The sequence below is a fragment of the Rhincodon typus genome, chromosome 14 (assembly GCF_021869965.1).
Source record: "Rhincodon typus isolate 14 chromosome 14, sRhiTyp1.1, whole genome shotgun sequence".
Lineage (NCBI taxonomy): Eukaryota > Metazoa > Chordata > Chondrichthyes > Orectolobiformes > Rhincodontidae > Rhincodon > Rhincodon typus.
This window is the reverse complement of record NC_063345.1, coordinates 43577798-43587559: the sequence shown is the minus strand read 5'-3', so window position 1 is coordinate 43587559 and position 9762 is coordinate 43577798.

Sequence of the window (9762 nt, the reverse complement as noted above, 5' to 3'; positions counted from 1 at the left end):
CCGAGTCTCCGCTTGGTTTCCCCGATGTAGAGGAAGCCACACCGGGTGGGATGCTGCTCAGTGTGGATTTATTGGGCCAAGTGGCCTGTTCTCACAGTGTAGGGATTCTATGGCTATTTATCTTGTTAGGGAAGCAATGTAAGATCAAGTTCAGAGGAAATGTAAGAAACAGCTTCTTGACTACAAGTCATTACTTGAAAAAACAAAACTCCATTGTTTCAATTGTTCACTTTTTGGGGCAGAGAGATTCATTGCCAATCAATAGCAATAATCCTGCCATTAACAGGTGCTTAGGATATTCATTACCATAATATGCTTTGTGTGGTGAGTTTAATGGTCAATCAATGTAAAAATCCAGCCAATTCCTAAGAGTCATGTTTGTAGACAACGAACGGCAAGTCATCATAAAATAATATTTTGACATTCACAACTCATAGTATATCTCTTAATCCTCCAAATTAATTGTCTGATTTTCATATTAATTACAATATGTATATTAGGCATGGTTATTTCCAGGAAGAACTGGCAATATGTTTCTGAATTAAATTTTTTGAACAGCTCTCTAGAATTTAGAAACTTGAGGGTGACTACAAGTTTTTAATAGGAAAAGACAGGATACATAAAGATAAACTATTTCCACTGGTTGGGGATTCTAGCACTAGGGGGTATAATCCAAAAATTAGGGCCAGACCATTCAGGGGAGATGATAGAAAGCACTTTTACGCACAAAGGGTGATGGATGTTTGGAATTTACTTCCATAAATGGGAGTTAATGGTGGATCAGTTGTTAATTTTAAATGTGAGGTAGATAATTTTTTTGTGAAATGGGCTAAAGACATATATATGGAGTTAGACCACAGATCAGCCATAATCTCATTGAAAGATGGTGGTAGTGAGCTGCTTTCTTGAACTGCTGTAGTCCATGTGCTGTTAGTAGACCCACAATGTCCTTAGAGAGGGGATTTCAGGATTTTGCCCCAGCGACAATGAAGGTACAGTAATATATTTCCAAGTCAGGATGGTGAGTGGCTTGGAAGGGAATCTGCAGGTGGTGGTCATCCCATGCATCTGCTGTTATTGTCCTTCTATATGGAATTGTTATGGGTTTTGAAGGTGCTTTCTCAGGAGCTTTGGTGAGTTTCTGCAATGTACCTTGTATGTAATTATTACAGTCTGTGCTGTCCAAAATACCTCATATTCATAATTTTATCATCTGTGCCACTTTTACAATTGTAGTATACCTAATATTCTGGAATAGAATCTTTGTCTCATCATAACCATGCTCAAAACATTCATATCCAGCTTTAAGTGTAAAGCGAAATGGTTTAATCCAGCAAGTTTTGTAGTCTCTCAGCATTGCAGGAGCAGAATGAGAATTTAAAGTATGGTATAGCAAATGAAAGTTATCTTTACTCTTCTGATGAAATGGTTATAACTTTAAATTGCAGGGTGCTGGTTAAAACAATTGAGGTGGATTGGTCACAAAGCAGTTTCACCCGAAAACCATGTATACAAGCCTGACAGAGATGTAGAAACTGCCATTTTCAACCAATGTTCTTAATCTTTACAGGAATTAAGATGCTTCTGTGCACTAATTCGTAGGATTTAATAGATTTCCAGATAATAAACTGATCTATGCCATCTCAGAACAGTTATCACTCCCAAGGAAAGTAATGTTTTGATAAAACAAGAGAAACTGAAATTGTTTCACATCTGAATGTTGGAAAGGTCAGGAATATGTATCTGTGGCTAAAAATGGAATGGAAATCATTGGAGTAGGACATGCTGGAGTGGGGCATTACACTCTGCACCCTCCAGTTCAAAAAAACATTTGCATCTTCACTCTGTTGGATGTGTGAGCTATCAATGGCAATTTGAGGGCAACAGGACATCTGGGGCCTCACTGAATGTGGCCCAATGAACAAGATTATTTAATGATATGTAAAGATGGAGAAAGAAACAGGGGAAAAAGGATGAATTAGAATCAAATTAGGTACAGAAGATTAGAGAGAAAGAAAGATTGGAGTAAGAGATATAAATAAGAGAAAAGGAAAATAAGGAAACATTAAAAAGAAATTATAAATTTACAGTTTACATTTTTAAACTTTTCTAAACAATTTACTGCCTGAAGAATTGTGAGTTCACAGTTTAAGTTATTCAATTTGTTGGGCTAGAAAAGTTGATTGGTACAGCACTACATTAACAAAACATCATTATAAAATGACCGGCAAGTCATTAAGATTCACAACACAAAACATATTTCTTAATCTAAAAATCAGATAAGTTCTGGAAATTAACAATAGTGTGTGTCATTATAAAGGAACTTGGGCTACTTGTACATGAAACACAGAAAGCTAGCATACAGGTGCAGCTGGCAATCAGGAAGGCTAATGGAATATTGGTCTTTATTTCAAGTTGGTTGGAGTGTAGGAGCAGGGAAGTTTTACTGCAACTGTTTGAAATGCTGGTGAGACCACATCAAGACTGCTGTTAGCAGTGTTCATCCCATTATGTAAGTAAAGATATTATTTCATTAGACGCAGTTCAGAGAATCTTCACTAGGAAGATCACCAATATAGAGGCATTGTCTGTGAGCAAAGGCTAAATAGTTTGGGTCTCTGCTCAGTTGTGTTTAGAAGGGTGAAAAATTATTTCATTGAAACATTTTAGGTTCTTAAGGGACTTAACAGGATAAATGCTGAAAGGATATTTCCTCTCATGGGATAGTCTAGGACCAGAGGACATGGTCTCAGAAAAAAGGGGCACCAAATTAAGACCAAGATGATGAGGAACTTCTTCTCGCAAAGTGTTGTGAGCCTTTTGAACTCCTTGCCACAGAGAGCTGTGAGGGCAGAGTCTTTGTCTATATATAAGGCTGAGATGGATAGATGCTTGATCAGTAAGGAATCAATGGTTATGGGGAAAATGCAGAAAAGTGGACATGCAAAATCAGCTGTGAGCCTCGTTAATGACAGAGCAGGCTCAATGAGCCAGATGGCCTCCTCCTGTTCCCATTTCTTATGGGCTTATGGTAACACATCATTATTTTAACAGCAAACTCTACCTCCAAATATTAACATTTTGGATAGAGACCAACGCTGGATTTTCCATGGAGACAGGAATTTGGTTAGAAGTTGGCAGGATGTGCTTTATGTACTCCAATTTGGCTGTCGGCTTAGCAAATTGACCAGGGTCAACCTAATTATAATAATTTGATTAGGAGTCAAGCAGGACTTCTGATTGTGCAGTGTGAATTTCTTTGGATGCAGAAGAAAAGCAAATCAGAGTTTCTGGATTCTGGCCCTGAAAACAGAAGAGCAACACAATGAAGAAAACCTTCAGCTTGTTCAGTTTAATATTTTGTGGGCTGTTATGCAGTAAACTACCACCTACTACCAATGTGACTGGTTGCACTCTGTGTGGAGAGGACTTTGGTTCCCGTAGCAAAGCTAGAAGCAGTAACAAGCATGCATCCATGGTGTTTAGTGTTGTTATGGCAATAATTAGAGGCAATATGCTGTATGATGTTATTTTATTGTTGTACAATTTGAATACATCCTCCTGTATTTGTGCTGGCCCCTTAAGTAACCACCATTACCTCCAGTGAAGAATGTTTGATGTAGTAGCCAATGGTTATATGCCAGCAAAATGTGTTCCCAGTTAATTTTCTCCTGCTCAAATTGATAATCCGGAAGTCAGAAAACTAAAGGAAAAGCTATTTGTAGTTTGCTATGGTTCAGTTCTGCTGCTTAGAAAAGAACTGTCTTTCTCAATAGTTTGTGATCTGCAGACTACACCAATCAACATAATTGCAAACTTCTTGTTCCTCCGTCCAAGACATCCCCTTTTCTAAAATGATACAAAGCTGTCCTTAACCAACACTGCCTCTCATGCTCGTTTTCTTGCTTTCCTTCCTTTCTTTATTGAATGGCCTGTAACCAGGAATATGTAACCCTGAATTTGCTGGATTAGCTGAAAGGAGAGAAAGAAATGAAGATCACTCTATTGAAACGTTAATCATTTGGATGATGTCTTAAGTGTTCTGTATGCTTTCTGAAGGATAAGAGTGTTTATAGCTCAGCAGGCGGTGCACTGAACTATGTGTGTCTGGCTGATTTAAAACAGACACAGAGTACTAGATGTGATAGCTGAACATTGGTTGAAACAACGTGTGGTTACTCACAGAGTTAAGCTGAGTAAATATCATAGAGTTGATTGAATGATACAGAAGCTGCTGGCTTGCAGTCAAGTTTAATTAAAGATGAGGGACAAGCCTCTTTCCAGAGAAAACAAGGAGTTGGTTTAATGAGTGAAACATTAACTAAATGACATACTTGTGATATTGCCACTGGTTGATCTGATCAATCGCTGAAGACTAGGCAGTATCAAGGTTTGTTCTCACAGGCGGCTTGCATGGAAAAGTAGTGTAAGAAAGTGTGCCTCATTGTGAGAGCTAGCTAGCAGGGATCATCTGATCAGTGAGTGACTGGAGTTTGAGACAGAGCAGGCTGACCACCTGTTTAAGTCTGACCCTCGGACAAGTCCACATAAGCCAGTTCACTTGCAATTCTAAGCACTGTATGGGAGAGCTTGTCATGATTTACTCTTACTGTAGTATTTTGTAGTGCACCTTGTTTCAATAAAGAGCAACTGGGTAAACCTCTTTGTCAGAACTGCCTTGGGTTATTGATATCCAGAGTAAACCTGACAGACCAAAAAGTAACAATAAAGGCCTACAAATATTTGATGTTGAATCCAGCATTTCCTTGAGCCAGGTCTCTTTTATCACCACCACATCATTTCATTTAGCAATCTGCTCTGTAACTCCTTGACATATTTTACTAAAATCCATGAATTTACATATATATGGTGTAGTCCTCATTAAGAATATTTTAATTTCTCCCTTACTCTGACTCCACCCATTAATTTACTATTCTTCATTCTAATCTGATCTGTATCTAGTAGTATTTTGCGAATCCTGGTATTAATCTTTAATGTTCTTTCCTGATATCGACATCCCTGCAGAGTTAGTTTAAAGTGTCTCTGACAGCACTAGCAATATACCCCTCACGAAACTTTGTTCGGGTGCAATCTGTTTGGCTTGTACTGGTGCCAGTTCTCCCAGATCCAGTCACAGTATCTCAGTAATTTGAAGCCGTGCCTCCTGAACCATCTTTCCAGCCACACATTCACCTGTCTTATCCTTCTATTTCTATACTAACTCATATGTAGTACTGCCCGTTATCCAAAGATTACTGCTTTAGATGTCCTACTTGCTGAACTTCACTGTTTTCTTCTAATCATACACAAAGTAAAATTGTAGTTAAAGTGAAGTTGAAAGCTTCTTGAGTAAGCAGTAAATATGACTGATGCTCTGAATGAAGACATTGCATTTGTCTTCACAAATGAAAGCAATGAAGATAGGTTCAAGTAAAGGAGTACGTAGAACCAAAATAATGGATCAGGTTAAAAAAGAAGATGAAAATCCCATTCTAAAAAGGTTGGCATCATTCAAAGTTAACAAGTTGTTTGATCCAAATAAGTACACCCTAGGTTGAGAAGAAATTTAAGACGGAGATGACAGAAGCTCTGACCACAATCTTTCATTTATTTTTGATTATTAGCATGGTACAAGAGAACAATAGAATTGTAAGTATTATGCTCCCGTTGGAAAAGAGAGGTAAACCTGTTAATTGCAGGCACCAATCAGTCTAATTAGTGATGGAAAAACAAGTTAAGACAAAATTAGTTTTCACATAAAGAATGAGTTAATAAGGTACAGACAGCATGGATTTATCAAAGGCAAATCATGTCTGACTCAATTGAATTATTTGAAGAAGCAGCAGAGGAGGTTGAAGGTAATGCTAAAACTTTCACATGTGTGGACTTGACAAAGTTCCTTAATAGACTTACTTGAAAAAAAAGTACCTGGTATTTAAGAGACTGTGGCGACTTGTGTTTATATTTGGGTCATTGATTTTCTTGTTACATATAAATGAACTGAAATTGGGAACAGCCAGTAAAATTTCCAAGTGTGTAGATAACGGAAAAATAAACATGATGGTAACAGACTTTGAAAGTCATGGACAAGTGAAATGACAGTCATTTGGCAGATGCAGCTAAATAAAAATAAGCTGGAAGTGATTGACTTTGGGAGAAATACTGGGCAGAATCTTCCCAGTCCCTGAAAGATGTGGACAGTGGTGAGAACAGAAATATCCAATGATTGACATTGAGTAAGAAAAGTCCAAGTTTACACCCAAGGTTTGAATGGTGAGATGAGAATCTCATCTGTGAGGAGTGAGAGATTTGAATGCAATAAGATCTCATTATTATCTACTCTCCCTTCATTTCTACGCATTTTGTTATTTTACCAGATATAGGTATTTCCAATGAACTGTCATCTGGCTACCCATCTTCCCTCAGAACTTCATTTTTTCTGTTTCTCTGTCACTACATGACCTAGGAACAGCTTTCCCTGGCTGGCAGCATTTGATCTGGTGCACCACTGGGCTTTGAATTTGACATTGATAGCCCAAATCCTGGAAAGTCCTGGTAACAGCAAGTGCGGCTGATGAGTGCATGATAGAGCAAGCATGGTGCTTAAGAGGCATGATGACTATAGACTATAGACTATAAGAATAGGAGTAAGCTGTTTGGACCCTCAATACTGCTGTGCCATTCAATGGGATCATGGCTGATTTGATGTTCATCACATCCACTTTCCTGCATTTTCCCCATAACCCTTGATCCCCTACTGATCAAGAATCTATCCCCACCTTAAATATACATAAGAACTTTGCTCTCAGAGGTCTGTGGCATGGTGATCCAAAGACTTTCAGCACTCTGAGAGAAGAAATTCCTCATCTCAGTCTTAAATTGGTGCCCTTTTATTCTGAGACTGTGCCCTCTGGTCCTCAACTCTCCCATGTGTGGAAACATCCTCTCAGTACTTACCCTGCCAAGCCCCTTACAAATCCTATATATTTCAGTGAAATCACTTCTAATTCATCTAAACTCCAGTGAGTGGAGTGCCAAGCTATTTAGCCTTTGGTCATCAGATAACTCTTCCTTACCGGGATCATCCTGGTGAACCTTTTCAGAATTCCAATGGAATTATATCTTGCCTCAAATAAGGGCACGAAAACTGTTTGCAGCACTCAAGGTGTGGTGTCACCAGCATCTTGTACAGTTGCAGTAAGACTTCCCTACTTTTATACTCCAATCCCCTTGAAATAAAGACCAAAATTCCATTAGCCTTCCTGATTACCTGCTACACCTGTGTGGTAGCTTCAGGTGTTTCACATACAAGTAAGTTCCTTTATGTTGCAGTTTTCTGAGGTTTTTCTTCATTTAAATAATATTCTGTTCTTTTGTTCTCACTTCCCTATGTTGCAGTTTTCTGAGGTTTTTCTTCATTTAAATAATATCCTGTTCTTTTGTTCTCACTTCCAAAATGAACAGCTTCACATTTTTCCACATTATACTCCATTTGCTAACATTTTGCCACTATCTATCGCTATCTCTCTGTAAACTCTTACAAACTGCCTTTACACCTATTTTGTGTTGTCTGCAAATTTGGCTCTAGTACATTTACTTCATTCTTCTAAGTCATTAATATGTAAATCAATATGTAAACTGTAAACAGTTGTGGTCCCAGCACTGATCCTTGTGAGACCATACTTGTTATGGATTCCCAGCCTGAAAAAGAACCTCTTATCCCCACTTGGTGTTTCCTGCCCATGAGTCAATTCTCTATCCATGCCAATATATTACCTCCAACACCCTGGGCTCTTATCTTAGGACTTAGCCTTTTGTGAGGTACCTTGTTGAATGCCTTCTGGAATTCCAAATATGACACATCTGCTGGTTCCCCTCTATACACTCAGATTCCTCAAAAAGCTCCAATCAATGAGTCAGACATGATTTTTCTTTCATGAAGACATGCTGATGTATATGCAATGGGATGAGCAGTAGAGAATTACATGAGAGAACTTGCTACAAGCTCACAAAGAAAATCCCTCCATGAAGCTCCCTGAAGTTGACTCCTGGTTGATTTTTGGTAAAATTCAATCCAAAAAATATAATCTAAATGGTATTATTTTGAGGGGACTTCAAAAGCAAGGGTCCTGGATGTATATATTTATAAATCTTTGAAAGTGATGGTGCAGGATGCTGAGGCAAGTAAGAATATGTATGTCATTCTAGGTTTTGTAAATGATGAGATTGACTACAAAATCAAGGAGCTAATGTTAAAACATCATAAACCTTTGGTTAGATCTTAGTTTGTTTGTTGCATATAATTCTAGCCAGCACAATTTAGGGAGGATGTCAAGACCACGGTGTGGGTGCAGAGGAAGTTAATTAATATGATACAAGGGATGAGAGAGTTCAGCTTTGTGGAGAAATTCGAAAAACTCAAAATCAAAATTTGGAGGAATTTGAACACAGCAAGTAGGGAGAAATTATTTCCTTCCCTATTGGCAAATGTTTCAGTTACTAATAGTCATAGATTCAAAATCATTGGCCAAAGTATTAAAGGGGAAATGAAGATAAATTACTTTCTTCAGAGTTAAGATATGGAATGCATTAATTGAAAGAGTAGCGGTGTCTGATTCCATAGGAACTTGTAAAGGGCAATTGGATATTACACAATATTTGTGGCCTCAAAAGAGACCTTTCAGTCCAAACAGCCCATATACTTGAAAAGTACTAGTTATCAGAGCTACCGGGAAAATACTGGGAGATAAAGTTGAACCGTCTTTCAAAGAGCCAGCATAGGTACAATGGGCTGATTCCACGGTTTTGAAGATGATGATAAAAGAATCTAGCAACAAGATACGATGTGAGAATCTAGCAACAGAAATAATGTGAGCCTTGTGCGAAAATGTAAAGTATTTCTTGGTGAGCATGTCAGAAGTTGGAGCATGTCACCATATATGTGGGTTACACCTCTTTTATACTATTTGCTAAATTCTAGTGGACATCTCAAGGTGAGGGATGTTTGTGAATGGCAGGATAATGAGGTCAAATCCAAAGACATTAATTTAAATGAATTGAATTCTGCAAAAAGAAGGTACAACCTACCTGTATTTCTTGCTAAAGCAATAGATTTGCAGTCTTCGGCTATGCACAATATTTGATTGAAACAGTAACTGAAACAATTAGAAAAAAAATTTTCCTACTGTGACACTGTGAAAGGAATTTGCAAACTTCTTTCCAGCAGTCTGGCATTGGCAAATGTCCACTCAGCCTTCAACTTGCGACTCTGGCCATAGATTCATTATGGGCATTCTCAGATTTCCTACTGATGGGAACATAGGAATGGTAGTAGAACCAAAAACAGAAATTGCTGGAAAAGCTCAGCAAGTCTGGCAGCATCTGTGGAGAGAAATCAGAGTTAATTGAGTGACCATTCCTCAGAGCTACTTCCCTCTCATTTTTCTCCACAGATGCTGTCAGATCTGCTGAGCTTTTCCAGCAATTTCTATTTTTGTCTGATTTTTTATTCATTCACAGGATGAGGGCGTCACTGGCTCGGCAGCATTTAATGCCCATCCCTAATTGCTTAGAGGGCAGTTAAGAGTCAACCACATTGCTGTGGGTCTGGAGTTACATGTAGGCCAGACCAGGTAGGGAAGACAGAGATAGTAGGAACTGCAGATGCTGGAAAATCTGAGATAACAAGGTGTAGAGCTGGATGAACACAGCAGGCCAAGCAGCATCACAGGAGCAGGAAGGCTGACGTTTCGGGCCTAGACC